The sequence below is a fragment of the Diabrotica virgifera genome, chromosome 7 (assembly GCF_917563875.1).
Source record: "Diabrotica virgifera virgifera chromosome 7, PGI_DIABVI_V3a".
In the NCBI taxonomy this organism is placed as follows: Eukaryota; Metazoa; Arthropoda; class Insecta; order Coleoptera; family Chrysomelidae; genus Diabrotica; species Diabrotica virgifera.
The window spans coordinates 95087544-95105801 of NC_065449.1; the positions used below are offsets into that span (position 1 = coordinate 95087544).

Sequence of the window (18258 nt, forward strand, 5' to 3'; positions counted from 1 at the left end):
ATTTTGATTCATTGATCTTTATTCGCCATTTCTTTGTCCACTTTTCAATGTTCGTAATATGCCTTTGAAGAGATTCGGTAGCTGTTGCGGGATTTTCATCTGTGACTAACATAGCTGTGTCATCTGCGAATGTTGTAGTCGTTACATTTTCGTTTGTTGGTATGTCGTGTGTAAATACTAGATATAATATAGGACCCAGAACACTACCTTGAGGGACTCCAGATCGTATAGGGTAGATTTTTGATGTATCTACTTCATGCTTGACACGGTAGTATCTTTCTTCTAAATATGATTTTAGTATAGTAAACATTGAATCAGGAACGTTCATTTTTATTTTGAAGAGCAACCCTTCATGCCAGACTTTATCAAAAGCCTGACTGACATCAAGAAAAAGTGCAGAACAGTACTTTTTTTCTTCAAAAGTTTTATTTACTATATCAACGACTCTATGAACTTGTTCTATTGTTGAATGCTTCTCTCTGAAACCAAACTGGTGATCCGGAAAAAGATTATTATCAGTTATTATCTTCATTAGCCTGGTCGCTAATAGCTTCTCAAATAGTTTAGCTAGTACCGGTAAGAGACTAATAGGACGATAAGAGGTATGTTCGTGAGGTGGTTTATCATGTTTATGGATCATTATTATATCAGCAATTTTCCATTGCGTTGGTACAATTTTGAGCCTTATTGCGGCGTTGAATAGTTGTGTTATCATAACTACACCTTTATCTGGTAACTCTTTTAAGATAGTTCCTGTTATAAGGTCATAGCCAGGAGCTTTTTTGGTTTTTAATCTATATTGAATAGTATTTTTTACATCTCTTTTTGTTACTGGTTTAATTTAGTCACTTGGCTGTTGGATTGTTGCTAGACTTTCATAGATAGCCTCATCTTCTTCAGCACTGACAGAGGGTAGAGGTTGAAAAACTTCTTCAAGATATTTTCCAAAAGCCTCTGCTTTTTCTTGATCTGTTCTCGACCATGAGCCATCTGGATTTCTTAATGCTGGTATGTGTTTACTGGGTTGTTTTAATTTCCTGGTGGCCTTCCAAAGTGAATAATCGGTATCTGCTGTTGGTGTTAAATTTTGAAGATAATTTTCGATGTAGGAGTTTTTGTGCTGTAGTATTGTATTTTTCAGCTGTCTTGCGGCTCTATTGGAGTTCATTTTGTCTTGATGCTGCCTTGTGTTTTGCCATATCTTTCTTAGTCTCCTCTTCTCTTTAATTTGGTTTCTTATATTAATAGGATTGTTTCTTTTATTCTGTGTATCTTTACATTCTGGAGTGGCATTCCAAGCAGCTTCTTGGAGAAGTGTAGTAAATTCGTATACTGCCAATTCAAGTTCATCTTTTGTTTTGAGAGAAATATTAAGGTTTATTTTTTGATGTATTTCTTCCCTGAACTCATTCCAGTCGGTTTTATGATTGTGCAGTTTTACTGGACGTTCCTTCTCAACAAATCTTGAATTTAGCGTCGCTATTACGGGGGTATGGTCTGAAGCAATTTCATAATTTGGTACAATATTTAGATAGCCTTCTCCAAAACCTTTGCTTACTAAGAAGTCAAGACAGTCCGGAAGTCTACTAGGGTCAGTGGGCCAGTAAGTAGGTGTGTAACTAGGTAAGTGTTTCAGATGTAGTTCCTGCATCACTTAAAAGAGGATTCTACCTCTACCTGGTGGAGAAAGTCGAGAGCCCCAACTCACATGTTTTGCATTATAGTCAGCACCGGCAAGAAATATATTACCTAGTGAATTAAAATAATTAGTAAATGATTATTTATTCGGTGGATAGTTTGGTGGAAGATATGCTGCAGATATTGCTACTTGTCTACTTGTCCAAGCCAATCTTCTGTGATATATTTATCATAGAAGAAAAAATAATGACAGTTTACTTTATACACATGTCCGTAAATACTTCGTTTCCGTGATACGGCGTGGTGAAACTGACGATTTGTTTATTGCTCTAAAACCGGTTGAGATATGCAAATGAAATTTGGTGGGTTTAAAGGGGTAGTTATTGCACATTTTTTGACATACAGCTAAAAATTTTATATTCACCATTGGCGCGAATTCGGGTAATGGACTGAATTTTTTAAAGAAAAAAATAGTACGCAACTGATATATTTCAAATTAGAAATCAAATAATTATTACCTTGTAGATATATGGTGAGTCAAAATTTCGACCTTAATGAGACACGATAGACTCCAATATTCAATGGGATACCACCAGAAGAGGTGAAGCGCATCAGCAGTTTGGAGCCAGCGTGGTTTTTGGAACACAAATGCACTGTTTGAAAAGCAGCTGTTACCCAAGCAGTACGGTTTCAGAAAGAAAAGGAGCACGGTTGATACGGTAATGGAAGTTTTCCGGGAATTGCACAGTACGGGCTGACCAAAAATTAGCAATCCTACTACTGTTTGACGTCCGAACTACTTTCAATACCTTAAAATGGAAATGGGTAATAAAGGCTTTACGAGAAAGGTGTCCGGTTTACTTGATGAATATGGTCTCGGACTATCTATCAGGAAGGAAAATTGCAGTAGAAAAGGAGTTGTGATTGACGTGACAGCTGGAGAGGCGTAGGGGTTAGACATTAGGACTCACGCTGTGGAACCTAGAATATAGCGAGTTGTGATCCAACAACACGCAGAAGGTGTAACCACTTTCGCAGTTACGAACGACCTCGCTATGATGGTGGTTGCTTTGCAATGCTGCAAAAACATTATCTGCCTTATTAATAAAAATTACTTAGTACGACGTTAGTCTCAGACTAGTTAGTCCGAGATTAAGCGAGTACTAACTTCATTTTAAGAATGTTATTAATAAACGTGGACTAAGCCCAGACTAACTAAACCTTCCTTAGTCCTAGTTACAACAAAATGTTGGCAACCCTTGCGAAAAAGAAGAAAAATGGAGAGAATTTTGTGAGAAAAAAAAATGTAGATAATTTAACCTTTGTTTTCTTGTCTAAGGAATTTGACTGAACAGCTATTCGGTGCCATTTCTGCATAATTTTTTGTTGGCCTGTTTTGAGAAGGTGCTACCTGGTGTATTTATATTTTAAATTATTGTTTTATATTTAATATCATCTGCTGTACCTTTTGAAAATCGGAATTTGACTTAAAAATTCACCTTCTAATTAATCTAAAGAATGTTTCATACTTTTGTATACTTTAATGTATCTCACAAGAGGACTATCATTCCCCTGATTTCTATCCTCATTTAATTCTACTAATCTTAAATCATTGATAAAATAATCTTTTTCTACGGATGCTATATAATATGCAACTTCTCTCACTACTTACATACATTCAAAACGAACAATTTCTCAGGCTGTGAGAAAAGTCGGCCATTGCAGTGAGAAATATTTTTTCTCACGGGTTTCATACGTAGAATCGCGGTTTCCATGGTAACATGCACAATACAAACAAAAATATGTTTGTCAAATAAAATGTGTCAAATCAAAACTTATCAGGAATTACCTTTCAAAACTGTTCAAATATAACTGGTAACTATAATTTTAAATAAATAAAAGTATATAGATATTAAGAATATTAAATACCTACATATGTGTAGGGCTTACAATACCGGGATTCCGGGATCCCGAATACCGGAATCCCGGACGATTTTTGTTCGGTATTCGATACCGGTATTTATAATAAAAATACCGGTATTTCGGTATTAGCTTAATTTATAAAAAGTGAATTGATGCACAATAAACTTTCTATTAAAATATTTTTTGCTATTACAAAAAATTATTTTTGAAGACAAACAACGATTATCATTGTAAAAAATATTTATTAAACACGTTTATTACACATACAAGACAAGTAAGTAGGGGAGAGTTGGATAAAACGGGATAGTCGGATAAAACGGGATACCTAGCCTAGAGACCCAACTAGGGGTGCTATCAATCGAACAACGACGGAAACTTGTTATTAGTCGTCATTTTAACATTCTCAGTTCGTTTTACCTCGATGCCACTATTTGATAAAAAGTTGTTGTGTTTAGAATTGTTTGACTCTATTTTTTTGATACTTTGTACTTTTAAGTGCGTTGTTTTCTACATTATATTGCCTACATATATAAAAATATAATTTCGGTGACTATTACATTTAATTAAGCAGTCATTAACGAATATTCTCATGTATAGTCTACCTAATTTTACTTTCACATTTAGGCAGCAGCCATTTTTGTTTTGAAAAATGTCTAGAGTTGGACAAAACGGGACACTTATAAGTTGGATAAAATGGGATACAGTTCTTATGTCCCGTTTTATCTACCTATTTATTTGTTGGCCTATTAATTTTTTAAATAGAGATATTAAACGTTTTCTCATACAGCAGAGAAGAACAACATATTTTTATGTGACTTTTGTTCTGATATACGTACCTAGTCCTAAATAAAAGGTCTTATTTCCCATTTTGCCATAAATCATAAAAAACGCCTATTTTTAAGTTTCTGACTACTGAAGATATTATTCTTCCAAGAGTAAATTTTACTATACAGTTTAATATCTACTTAATTTAGACATAAATTAAGTTTTAGATAATTTTATACCATAAATTAAATATTATAAACCTATCCCGTTTTATCCAACCGTGGTTGGATAAAACGGGATGTGTAGGACTTTAATAAATATATTTTTTTAGTATTTTCCAGTTAATAAAAATAACTAAAGATATGTGTTTTGTGTGCTGCAATAAACGTTATACCTATAAAAAATAATATTATGATAATTTCTTTAACATATTCTCCGTACTAAAAGTAAACAATAATGGTATCCCGTTTTGTCCAACTCTCCCCTATAGCGCTTTCTAAAAGCTGACTGTCGTTAATTTCAGGCGAAGGGTTATATCAGTTTCTACAACAATTATTAAATCTCGTCTATACAAATACATAAAATGAGTTATATAAAAATTCTTAAATTTTTAAAATTAGACTACTTTATTTTATAAATAAGCCGTAAGATAATCAGAATTGTTTTTACATTTTTACATCTATTTTTCATTTTTTTGTTTATTGTGGTGTATAAATTAGGCTCACTTATTTTCTGAATTATTTATAATAATTGAAAATATATAGCAGTCTAAATACAGAGTAATCTATATTGAATATATGTCACAGTAAGTTAATCTTTTTGTCAAAATATTATAAAATTAAATTAATTTACAAATAGTAAATTTAATAAGTAAAAGTAATATCCTATTATAGGCAAAATTTATCCTAGAATCAAATATACAGTTTTTCTATTTGCACCTTTTTTGTATTTATCTATTCCTACTCTCTATGTAATATTATAAACAACGTCTACTCATTGGAAAACAAAATTTAATAGGTTTCATATGTATATTATTTAATGAGAAGTTGATATAACACCAGAGGATACTATAAATATAACGTGTATATATTTTTTATTCACAATACCGGTTTTAATACCGGGATCCCGGTATTTGAAATTTTAAATACCAAATACCGGTATTGAGATTTTGGCTCGGTATTGTAAGCCCTACATATGTGTGTAATATGTATTTTATTTCAATTTTGGCATATAATCTACATAAAAGCACCTAAATTATTTAATTTTGAAGTGTGAACTCTTGACAAAAACGCATCCATAGAAAAAGTACAGTGTACAACACGTGAGAAAACGACATATTTCTCTCTTGTTGTACAATATACAATATACTGACAAAGACAAAGTTTATGAGAATAACGAAAACTCAAAGAAATAACGAATATCTCGTCATCAACGGATCCAATATCGAACGAGTCGATCAATATGCATACCTTGGAACGATGATCAACTCCACAGGAGATTACTTACAGGAAATCAAAATCAGGATAGAAAAGGCTAGAGCAAATTTTAACAAAATGAGGAAAGTGCTCTGCACAAGAGATTTGAAGTTGGAGCTAAGAGTTAGGCTGGCTAGGTGCTACGTTTTCTCGACTCTGTTTTATGGAATGGAAGCTTGGACCTTGAATGCTGCATCAATGAAAAAACTAGAATCATTCGAGCTGTGGGTGTACAGAAGAATTCTGAAAATATCGTGGACAGAACACGTTACAAACAAAGAGGTTCTGAGAAGGATGAATAAAGAAATGGAAATCCTAAATACCATTAAAACACGAAAATTGGAATATCTCGGACATATTACACGTGGAGAGAGATACAGCTTGCTCCAATTGATTATGCAGGGAAAGATTCAAGGAAAGAGAAGCATAGGGCGACGCAGAATATCGTGGCTGCGCAATCTGAGAGAGTGGTACGGATGTACATCAAATGAACTTTTCAGAGCAGCCATCTCTAAAATACGAATAGCTATGATGATTGCCGACCTCCGCCGCGGAGATGGCACTTAAAGAAGAAGAAGTACAATATACTATTTTCCATTATCAATAATAATAATATAATAAAGAAAAAGAAAATAATCGTTTTCGTTTTGATTCAATTCGAGTCTCTTGCCATCCTCTGACACAGTGTTTCTGGGTCTCTACCCTTTATCGAAGAGGCTATTGCAAGTAGACTGAATTGAATCAACTCGAGACGAAGAAGAACTGCATATATTAAAATATCTGCAGTATATTGTGGTTAGACGAATGACAAAATAAGTAAAATAAATTTCGACCAAGAGTCAGGATTCTGTTAAGCGAGATACGATAGTATCAAGCGGCGCCGCTAGGAGGAGCTTCTCCAACAATGCGTCTCAGAATACCTTAAGAACACTTGGTCATTTTGTACTCTAAACCGAGTAAAGCATGAAAAAGAAAAAGAAAATAATCGTTTTCGTTTTGATTCAATTCGAGTCTCTTGCCATCCTCTGACACAGTGTTTCTGGGTCTCTACCCTTTATCGAAGAGGCTATTGCAAGTAGACTGAATTGAATCAACTCGAGACGAAGAAGAACTGCATCTATTAAAATATCTGCAGTATATTGTGGTTAGACTGTCCTCTAACGGGGAATGACAAAATAAGTAAAATAAATTTCGACCAAGAGTCAGGATTCTGTTAACCGAGATACGATAGTATCAAGCGGCGCCGCTAGGAGGAGCTTCTCCAACAATGCGTCTCAGAATACCTTAAGAACACTTGGTCATTTTGTACTCTAAACCGAGTAAAGCATGAAAAAGAAAAAGAAAATAATCGTTTTCGTTTTGATTCAATTCGAGTCTCTTGCCATCCTCTGACACAGTGTTTCTGGGTCTCTACCCTTTATCGAAGAGGCTATTGCAAGTAGACTGAATTGAATCAACTCGAGACGAAGAAGAACTGCATCTATTAAAATATCTGCAGTATATTGTGGTTAGACTGTCCTCTAACGGAGAATGACAAAATAAGTAAAATAAAGGTATAGGTTCTTAAGGTATTCTGAGACGCATTGTTGGAGAAGCTCCTCCTAGCGGCGCCGCTTGATACTATCGTATCTCGGTTAACAGAATCCTGACTCTTGGTCGAAATTTATTTTACTTATTTTGTCATTCCCCGTTAGAGGACAGTCTAACCACAATATACTGCAGATATTTTAATAGATGCAGTTCTTCTTCGTCTCGAGTTGATTCAATTCAGTCTACTTGCAATAGCCTCTTCGATAAAGGGTAGAGACCCAGAAACACTGTGTCAGAGGATGGCAAGAGACTCGAATTGAATCAAAACGAAAACGATTATTTTCTTTTTCTTTTTCATGCTTTACTCGGTTTAGAGTACAAAATGACCAAGTGTTCTTAAGGTATTCTGAGACGCATTGTTGGAGAAGCTCCTCCTAGCGGCGCCGCTTGATACTATCGTATCTCGGTTAACAGAATCCTGACTCTTGGTCGAAATTTATTTTACTTATTTAATAATATAATAATGTTATTATTTAAAAGCAAACAAAAGCAAATAATGTATGTATGTAGCAAACTTCCTCTTGCCTCGGATTAAATGTTAGTACGAGACTAGAGAGTGTTTTGTTTAGCTTAGTCCATCGTTAGTCGCTGTTTATTAATAGGAAAAATTAATGTTATTGACTTAGGACTCGGACTAAAGTTAGTCGGACGTTAGTCCGTGTATATTAATAAGAGTGTCTATCTATAATCCAAATTATTCTAATTTTTACTTTTCAGTGCAATTGTGGTTTTCTTTTAATTTTCTCCACACAATTGGACGCTGGGAACTATGATATTTGCAACATCGGTACACAGTAAATTACATTAGGAATTATGCCAACTTTTTTGTCAAGCGAATAGGGTTTTGCTCCATATAAAATTATGTGAACCAACTATAACATTTGCCAACGTGCATTAACAATCTTTATTAGATATTATACACTTTTATTACATTTCACTAAGGGTTATCAAAATCAGATCAAGATTTTGTTACTTAAAGGAAACTTAAATTCTGAACCAAATTTTATAATATGTTTCAAAGAAATCAATTTGTGTATAATATAAACCTTTTACAGTATAAACCGAATCGTGCTGTTTCATTAGCTTACACTGGTCCAATCAGGGTCAATCCAAGCCAAGTGGTCCAAAGGTGACTATTTTTAATATTTTTTATTTTTCTACCTTTTAAACTTCAGTCTATAGAGAGTACAAAATTGCATTCATTTTATTTTTAAAAAATTTAGTTTGCCGACGACGGCCATTTTTGTTAAAGCGTGTCGATCATTTTCACGGAAAACATGGCTAGTCTATTCATAAACTTTTTACTGCGCCTAATGAGATTAAACGATCATGGAACTGGCTGTATGGCAAACTGCCGAAGCCATATTAAAAAAAAAATAAAAAAAAAAGAAAACATGGCTTCCCTCTTTGGCCAATATTTTTTCTGAGGTTTGTCCTAGAACAATAAATCAAAAACCAAACTTTTTAGAAAAGTATGCTCTAAAAAAACCGCCTATTGCACTATTTAAATTCAAACTACCCTTAAGGCCTTAAGTGAACCTCAAAGTTTGAATAGGTAAACTGATAAAATTCCATTTTCAGCATTTTTTTAACAGCATAAGGCAAGCCAATATTGGTTTGTAATTTTTTTCTGGAAAAGACATATGTACATACTTTAAATAAAAAAAGTTTGAGCTTTGAGGCTTGAGTAAATTTTTTCAAAAAAAATCTCAAAAACGTAGTTTTTTGAAAAATCTCAAAGTTTAACCCCTTATATCTCTGGTGGACACACATGAAAAAATTTGAAGTTGCAGACTTACGTCATATAGGAGTTACAGGCCTGAAAAAATGGTCAAAAATCAAAATGGTCAAAATTTGAGCGTTTGCGGGCAGGGTAATTAAAATTCAAATAAACTGTCTAATGAAATAGAAATTAATCTATTTTCACTAGATTTTACAATGAATATAAATTTATACAGGGTGGACCAAAGAAAAGAGTGCACCTCAATATTTGGCAATAGTTACCTTTTAGATTTTAAGGAAATGCCGAAATAGGTCCTTTTTGATTATATTACAACTTTTTGGGATATATTTCATACTACGTGACGTCATCCATCAGAGCGTGATGACGTAATCGATGATTTTTTTAAATGGGAATAGGGGTCTTGTGGCAACCAAAATACATTGTACTGCTGTCAGAAAATAGAAAAAATGTTTATTTCACAAATAAACATTTCTTTTCGCTTAAATTAAATCACAAACAGCCTCCCACTTACCTCCTGACAGTTTGAACATTTAATTTAAGCGAAAAGCAATGTTTATTTGCCAAATAATAATTTTTTTTCTATTTTATGACAGCAATAAAATGTATTTTGAGTTAAATAAATTACATACATTCTACTTTTTATGTCAATTAATTTAATTCAAAAATTATTTTTTGGCCACCCTGTATACATAATTATATTATTGTTTATACTACTGAACAGAGAATTGAACACTCTTTCAAATGAGATAACATACGACCCCTATTACCATTAAAACAATAATCGATTACGTCATCACGCCCAGGTGGATGACGTCACTGACGATGACACGTCATGGAGACGTATGAAATATATATAAAAAAATTATAATTTAAAAATAAAAATCGACCTGTTTTGGCATTCCCTTAAAATCTAATAACTGCCAAATATCAAGGTGAACTCTTTTCTTTGGCCCACCCTGTATAAATTTGTATTTATTGTGAAATCTGGTGAAAATAGATTAATTTTTATTTCATTAGACAGTTTATTTGAATTTCAATTACCCTGCCCGCAAACGCTCAAATTTTGACCATTTTGATTTTTGATCATTTTTTCAGGCCTGTAACTCCTATATGACGTAAGTCTGCAACTCCAAATTTTTACTCCTTATTCTACTTGCTAGGGGCTAACATTCAGCCAAATTTCAAATTTTTTCATCCGTGCCCATCAGAGATATAAGAGGTCAAACTTAAAGATTTTTCAAAAAATTACGTTTTTGAGATTTTTTTTTTTTAAATTTACTAAAGTCTCAAAGCTTACACTTTTTTTATTTAAAGTATGTACGTATGTCTTTTGCAGAAAAAAATTATAAACCATTATCGGCTTGCCTTATGCTGTTAAAAAAATGCTGAAAATGGAATTCTATCAGTTTACCTCTTCAAACTTTGAGGTTCATTTAAGGCCTTAAGGGTAGTTTGAAATTAAATAATGCTATTGGCCGTTTTTTTACAGCTTACTTTTCTAAAAAGTTTGGTTTTTGATTTATTGTTCTAGGACAAACCTCCGTGAAAATATTGGCTAAAGAACGAAGCCATGTTTTCCGTGAAAATGATCGATACGCTTTAACAAAAATGGCCGTCATCGGCAAACTAAATTTTTTAAAAATAAAATAACTGAAATTCTGTACTCTCTATGGACTGAAGTTTAAGAGGTAGAAAAATAAAAAATATTAATGACCCATCAGCATTGTCGAAAATTTGAAGAAAATTATTTGGAACTTCGAGTGAATATCGCGGAATTGTTAGATTGAAAGGAACGACGTAGTTTCTCTTATTATTTTTACGGTATTTTAATCTTCAACTGTACCGCCAACAGATAAAGTACAGTATATTGGTTGTGTGGGACACTTTTTTTCGCCAAATGTTGTCGTTTTTTTCTGCAATTCAGCGTCGAATCGGCCCAATAATTCGGCACAGTTGGCCGCTTTGCCCTTCTCCAGGTTTCTCTTATTATTTTTACGGTATTTTAATCTTCAACTGTACCGCCAACAGATAAAGTACAGTATATTGGTTGTGTGGGACACTTTTTTTCGCCAAATGTTGTCGTTTTTTTCTGCAATTCAGCGTCGAATCGGCCCAATAATTCGGCACAGTTGGCCGCTTTGCCCTTCTCCAGGTAGTCGATGTAGATCACGGCTTGTCAATACCAGAAAACGGTGGCCATCAACTTTCCAGCCGGTGTAGGTCAGCCTTCGCCCTCTTAGGAACAATGTTTCGACCGTTCCTTGGTCTTTGGTGGATACCAGTGGATCCACGTTTCGTCGATGGCCACGAAACGACGCAGAAACCTCTTCGGATTGTAAAGGAAACATTTCATACAGGATATGACCCATATGGTCTTTTGAGATGCCTACTGCCACAGCTATCTCGCGAACTTTAGATCGGCGATCTGTCAATACGAGATGGTGAGTTTTTTTCATATATCGCATCGACAGCTTTCTCATACCCAAAATTTCATGGATGTTTTGACCAACTCGGTCTTTTGAGATGCCATGCCTATTGTTTCAGCAAACATTTTTTTTCAACTAACTTTTGATGGTCGCCATTGAAGGAGAAGAATTACCATACACAGCAGCCTGTGCTCCATCTGTCGGCGGTACATTTGAAGATTAAAAAGAATCCAATCACCGACCGATATTGCTATTTTTAAATTTTTCTAAAATTCGCTGACACCACCGCTTCCACGCCGTCAGAAATCAAAACAAAACTCTGAGTCTGATTGGGCTAAAATTTTGACCTAAACCATCTAAGAGAATGTACTACACGATAGTAAATTTCTCTTGCGATAATGGCGCCAACGGGCTGTGAGGTCTAGTACTTTTCGCACCCTGTAGTACAGTATATATTTTTGGCACACACTTTATACAGTAATATTCGCCTACCCTTGTTTTTCTTTACTTTTCTTTTCTCTTTATTGAAAAGCACATATGAATATGTACAAACAAAAATACTCAAATATTTTGAACATTATAACAATTTATTTTAAAAGTTTATATAAAAATTAAACAATGAAAACTTAAATATTTATGAAAAATACTCACGGCTTAATAACACAGGAAGGCAATCTAAACAAAAAAAAAACTAAAGTAAGTAATCAAACATGTAAGTGGCAACACAAAAAATTACAACAAGTAATAAATTCAAATACTAGATCTAAATAAAAAGGTATATTCTAGTATTTTATTGCACACACTTTTAATTTTTTACAAAAAACAAAGACATTTTTAAAAGCTTGATTTCCATTTCCACCCAAAAAGGTACAAAAAATCTCACTAGATTTTTCATTCTATGTAAATTCGACTTTTTTTTTCATTGATTTTTTCATTGATTTTCATTCATTTCGATTCGAATACCATTGCTCCACACGTGTTTCGAGTTATTCAAGCATCGTTCAATAGTTTCCAGTAAAATTTTTTTGAGGTTCACCTTCGCTATCGAAGAATGGTCTCCTGACTTCTTTTTGCTTCGTATAGAGGTCGCTGCTAGCGTACTCAGATCTATTTTATTACTAAAACGACCAAAATGAGATTGCATTTCCATTTCATTTCAGTTTGAACTACCACAAGTGTTCCTGAGGAGGACTGAATAACTCGAAACACGTGTAGAGCAATATTCGGATTGAAATGAAATGCAATCGTTTCATTTTAACGTATTTTCTCTATGTAAAGAGTTTACAGGATGTTTTTATTTATCAAGTAAATTTATTGAAAATGTTTTCTTTATAAAAGGATTTATTTAAAAACCCTTAAAAGGGCTACAAATATCACAGAACGTTTTCGCTCTCTAAAAAGAGCATCATCAGTGTTACAGGCTTAACATGCTGAGCCACCCAAAAATACAGAGGTTAAAACCTTTTAAATGTTGACTAAATGACTTACATTGTAAAATTCATACATGTCTTACATAGTCAACATTTAAAAGGTTTTAACCTCTGTATTTTTGGGTGGCTCAGCATGTTAAGCCTGTAACACTGCCTTTAGAGAGCGAAAACGTTCTGTGATATTTGTAGCCCTTTTAAGGGCTTTTAAATAAATATACCTTCTATATAAAGAAAAAAAAATGTTCATTAAATTTACTTGTAATTAATGGTATACAGTATACAGAGCTACAGGAAATTCATCCTTGTGGATTTTTTATTTAACGTTGCTGTACATGCATTCTCGGAGTAAAAGGTTATTATTATGGTTTGGTTTTAAACCAAAAGGAGTGATTCAAATTTACCGCGCTGTAATGCTTGTTTGTAATTGGTCCAAACGCAGGCAAGTTTACTCCACTGTTATAAAATTTTGACACTAATGACATTTATCAAATTTTGACACAAATGACATTTATCAAATTTTGACACAATTGGCATTTCATAGGTTAATTAAGTTATATCGGCGATTTTTTGTATTTTTTGCGGTATTCCTTAAATTTTTAGATTTTTAGTCTGCTTTTATATAAAAAGCAGTTGTTTTTAGAACTCTTTAGCGACGTATTAATATAATATAATATTTATGGATTACCGTCGAGGTTCGACATGATCAACCAAAAGAGAAGATGTATTTGGTGATTATTCTAGTGACTTTCTTGGGTGTGAATCTGTCCTTTTAGTTTACTCCTCCTGGTAAAAAAATAAAATATAGCATCTTTCAAGAGTCTCCAGTAAGCTTTGAACTTGCGGTTCACCTTCGCTATTGAAGAGAAATCTCCTGTGATAACTAGACGCTCAAACTTTAAAACTGCTGTACTGTAAAATTTGTTAAAATGCACATACTAAACCAGGGCATTTAGCACAAAATAAATCGATTTTTAAATACTGCACCTAGAGACTTGTAACTTTTTGCATTGTGATCAGGATAATGTCCATAAAAAAGTCCAAAAGTACATAAAAACGTCAAAGTAAGTGTATTAAGAGATATATTTTATTACTCAGGGGTTTTTGTGGTCGCTGAAGACGAATACGCCATCAGAACCGACCACTGGAGCACCTGGAGCTCAGGTTCAGTGCTAAGGCACGTCATCTACAGTTTCCAGGGTTTTTTTGCACTAAATGGGTGCAATCAGATTACTCGGAAGTTTTTGGGGTCGCTGAACAAGAATACGCCATCAAAACCGACCCCCGGTGCACCTGGTGCACAAAAACCCTTTAAACTCCAGAACATAACATACCTTAGCAATGACCTTGGGCATCAGGTGGTCCGGTGGTCGGTTATGATGGCGTATTCGTATTCAGCGACCCAAAAACCGCCTAGTAATCTATTTTCATGCATTCAAGGCCGAAAGCCTTCGAAACTCCAGAAGCTGACGTGCCTAGCAGTGACCGTGGGCACCAGGTGCTCTGGGGGCAGGTCTGATGGCGTATTCGTGTTCAGTAACCCCAAAAACTCCTCGTGTAATCTGTTTGCATCAATTTAGTGCCAAAATCCCTCGAACCTTCAGATGACATGACCCTAATTACCAGGTGTTCCGGGCGTCGGTTCTGATGGCGTATTCGTTTTCAGTAATAAAAACCACCCGAGTAACCTACTTGCATTAATTTAATGCCGAAACCCTAAAAACTCCGGAAGATGACGTGCCTTAGTAGTGACACTAGGCACCAAGTGCTCCGAGGGTCGGTTCTGATGACGTATTCGTGTTCAGCGACTCCAAAAACCTCCAAGTAATCTATCTGCATCAATTTAGTGCCGCTAACCCTCAAACCCCAGATGATGTAGCGGTGACCCTGGGCATCAGGTGCTAAGAAGGTTGGTTCTGATAGCGTAGTTGTATTCTGCTACGCCAAATACCCCCGAATAACAAAATCTGGCCCTTAATATGCTTATTTTGACATGTTTACGCAAATTTTGGATGCATTTTGTGCACATTAAAATGCAATTATGCATTTCCACCCATTTTTTACAGTAGACTTTTTTCCTGACATCATCCTGAACACAATGCAAAAAGTTGCAAGTCTCTAGGTGTTTCAATTAGGTGTTCTCCTAAGTCAGGCAGCGCTTTAGCACTCAATTCTGTAGAGGTCAATTCTAAGCTAGTATGGGATTTGGGATTGTGTGTGTGTCCTAAATAAACTAGAAAACCGTTGCAAGGTTACGGTAGTCTGGGTACCGGGGCACGAGGGTCATAAGGGCAATGAAAAAGCAGATGAAATGGCCAAACAAGGCTCATCATTGCCATTCGTTGGACCGGAACCCTTCTGCGGCGTTGCAAAGGCAGACACAAGAACGGCTACAAGAAGGTGGGTAGCTCACAAATCTTTGGAATGGTGGAGGAATTCACCAGGTCAAAGACAGGCGAAACAGTTCATTACAGAACATTCGCTAAAATTTACGGCAGACCTAATAAGCAAAGACAGGAAAACAGTCAAAGCCATAGTAGGTCTGCTAACAGGGCACTGTAAGCTGAATAGGCACTTGAAGCTGAGGGGATTGGCACATGATGACCTGTGCAGATTCTGTCACCTGGAAGAAGAAACAGCAGAGCGCATTCTATGTCAGTGTGACAATCTGGCAAATGTGCGGTTCTTTGCATTAGGAGAACAAAATCCAACGGCAAATAGCTACATGAAAGGTTCAGTCTAGAAGCTATTAAGACTTTTTATAAAGGGTCAGGCTAGAGAATGTTATATAGGACTAGAGGACCACGATAGATCTGAAGAGATCGCAGTGGAATAGGCCAAAAGGTCACCTCTTTAAATATATCTATCTAGGTGTTCTCTAGTGTTAAAATCGATTTATTCCGGTGTTTTTAGTGCTAAATGCTCTAGTCTATACTGCAAGATGTCTTCTATGGCTTCTATGCTATCTATTTATATTCTACAGGCTACCATCGCTGATAAAGTAGCTCCACACTCCTTGATTCACATCACATAAAATGCAAGACTAATTTCTACACTTAATCAAATCAAAGTTAGGTCTAAGTTGATCAAATAAATAAAAAATGGCAAGATTTTAAATGAAAGTATATTTCCCTTGTGTAAATCTGTCTGGACCAATCTTTACCTTACCGCTGACCTGTTTACTTTAAGGTACTAGTACACTTTAGAAGACCAAAAATAAGCATTTTTACAAGATTTTTTTTCTCAGAACCTTTATTAAAAATGAACATAAAACTTTTTGCATATTAATATCTATTTTGTAAAGAATAAAAAAATATATATCTTTTTTTATTTGTGCACTTACACTAATATTGTAGAGGGCGCCAAAGTCGAGGCCTCGAAAAAAAGTAGCTCCGATGGCGGACAGTTAATCTCAGGATTGGGATCTCTGAAAGAAAAAAATCGTACGGCATTTGAAAAAGGAAGGATTCTTACATGACAATTTACCACCGTTAGTGAAGAATTCCTCAAAAGAAAGATTTTACGGAAATTTGAAAAATTTTTGTGAAAAAATCGCCCGTTTTTGTTCAGTTTTTCACGGATAAAAAATATTTATATTTTATTTTTTGGTTAAATTGTGGTAAATTGTCACGTAAGAAACCTTCCTTTTTCATATGCCGTACGATTTTTTTGTTTCGGATATCCCAATCCTGAGATTAACTGTCCGCCATCATTTTTCGAGGCCTCGACTTTTGCGCCCTCTACAATATTAGTGTACGTGCATAAATAAAAAAAGATATATTTTTGGTACTCTCTAAGAGCTAGAGATTAATATGTAGAAAGTTTTATGTTCATGTGTAATAAAGTTTCTGAGAAAAAAATTCTTGAAAAAAATGATTATTTTTGGTCCTGTAAAGTGTACTAGTACCTTAATAAAAAATATAAAAATTGTGAGAGAATCAAAACAAAAGTTTCTACTCAGTCTACTATCAATGTCACATTGATGAGAAATTGTAATGCATTGTATCACCTTAATGTGAATTGAATGACGAGGTAGCAATGAGTATTGCACAAGAATGACTGCCAACGTAAAGTGGTTTTAAAAATAACTACTTTGAATTGATATTTTAAATAATACCGGTAATAAAATATAATTACATGATTTATCTGTATCTATTTTGTAATACTTCTTGATGTTAATTGTAATATTTCTTGATATATTATTAATAATAAGATAAATTCTGAATTTATTACTATTTTTTTATAAACATAGGTATATGTAGTTTCAAAAGTTGCATCAGCTAAAATTGTGCTTATTTTCATAGTTGATTTTTTCATGAACAGATTAACGGATTCCGCTATGTTTTTTAATTATTTTAGATTTTTCTTTTCTATTTACACAGTTGGGCAAATGTTTACTCAAACTTCTTTTTTGTACTTATACTGGGTGGAAGAAAAGAAATGTTTTTCTTATATTAAGTTTGAGACACCCTGTAGGAAGAAAAAGGTACAAGTGTGAGTATGCATCGAAATCGTATTGTAGTCTTATATTTTGTGAACATTTTGTTTTTTGAATGTTCCTGATATCTTTAGAAACAAAGAACATTGACGGTATTATTCTTTAACCTGTGTTTTAACTGAAACAAAAGTTTTACACCCTGTAGGGAGGAAAAAGTACAAAGGAGGGTATACATGGAAATTATGTCGTAGTCTCATATTTGTGAACATTTTATTTTTTTATTTTCTCTGATATCTTTAATAGCCAAGAAACTAGACCAGTGGTGTAACGAAGATGACCCTAAGGGGGGGGGGTTACAACTACTTGATGGTCTCTGGGGGGTATGGAATAGTAATGGTGTTAAGCGTATAGAGCTCAAAGTACATCCAAATGGGGGGTTATAACCCCCCAAATCCACCCCTGGTTACGCCTATGAACTAGACGGTTTTACTTTTTAATATGTGTTTTAAAGGATGACATGCGATACGTGAGGAGGCCATCTTATCACACAAGATGAAAGTATGTCCTATATATACTGCGAAAGGAACAAAGTATTCAAGAAAAGAAAATCTGTGCAATATACCTCTCGCTATGTAAAGAGCCTCCACTCCAAAACATCACAGAGCCTCCATTAAACAATCTCGTCTCTCTTAGGTTGCTCACTTGGTCGACAAATAACTCTTAAGATGTCGACCAAAATTGTTAACCTTATGTGCCTTTCTGTTTTAAAAGGTTTATTAACTGTTATTTTTTATTGTTCTGTTTTTAGTTTTTCTGAATTTAGTTCTGTTTC

The 18258-nt window shown here is 34.4% G+C and overlaps 1 protein-coding gene across 2 annotated transcripts in view; it reads right to left on the reverse strand.

Annotated features, from left to right (window-relative positions):
* LOC126887846 (inositol polyphosphate multikinase) overlaps positions 1 to 18258 on the reverse strand; it is a 203350-nt gene that overhangs the window by 149238 nt on the left and 35854 nt on the right. Inside the window, exon 2 of one of the 2 annotated variants that reach the window (XM_050655737.1) lies at positions 12213 to 12236. The exons of the other annotated variant lie outside the window; for it this stretch is intronic. The gene's annotated coding sequence lies outside the window, so the exon portion shown is untranslated. The remainder of the gene's footprint in view (positions 1 to 12212; positions 12237 to 18258) is intronic. 2 annotated transcript variants of the gene reach the window in all.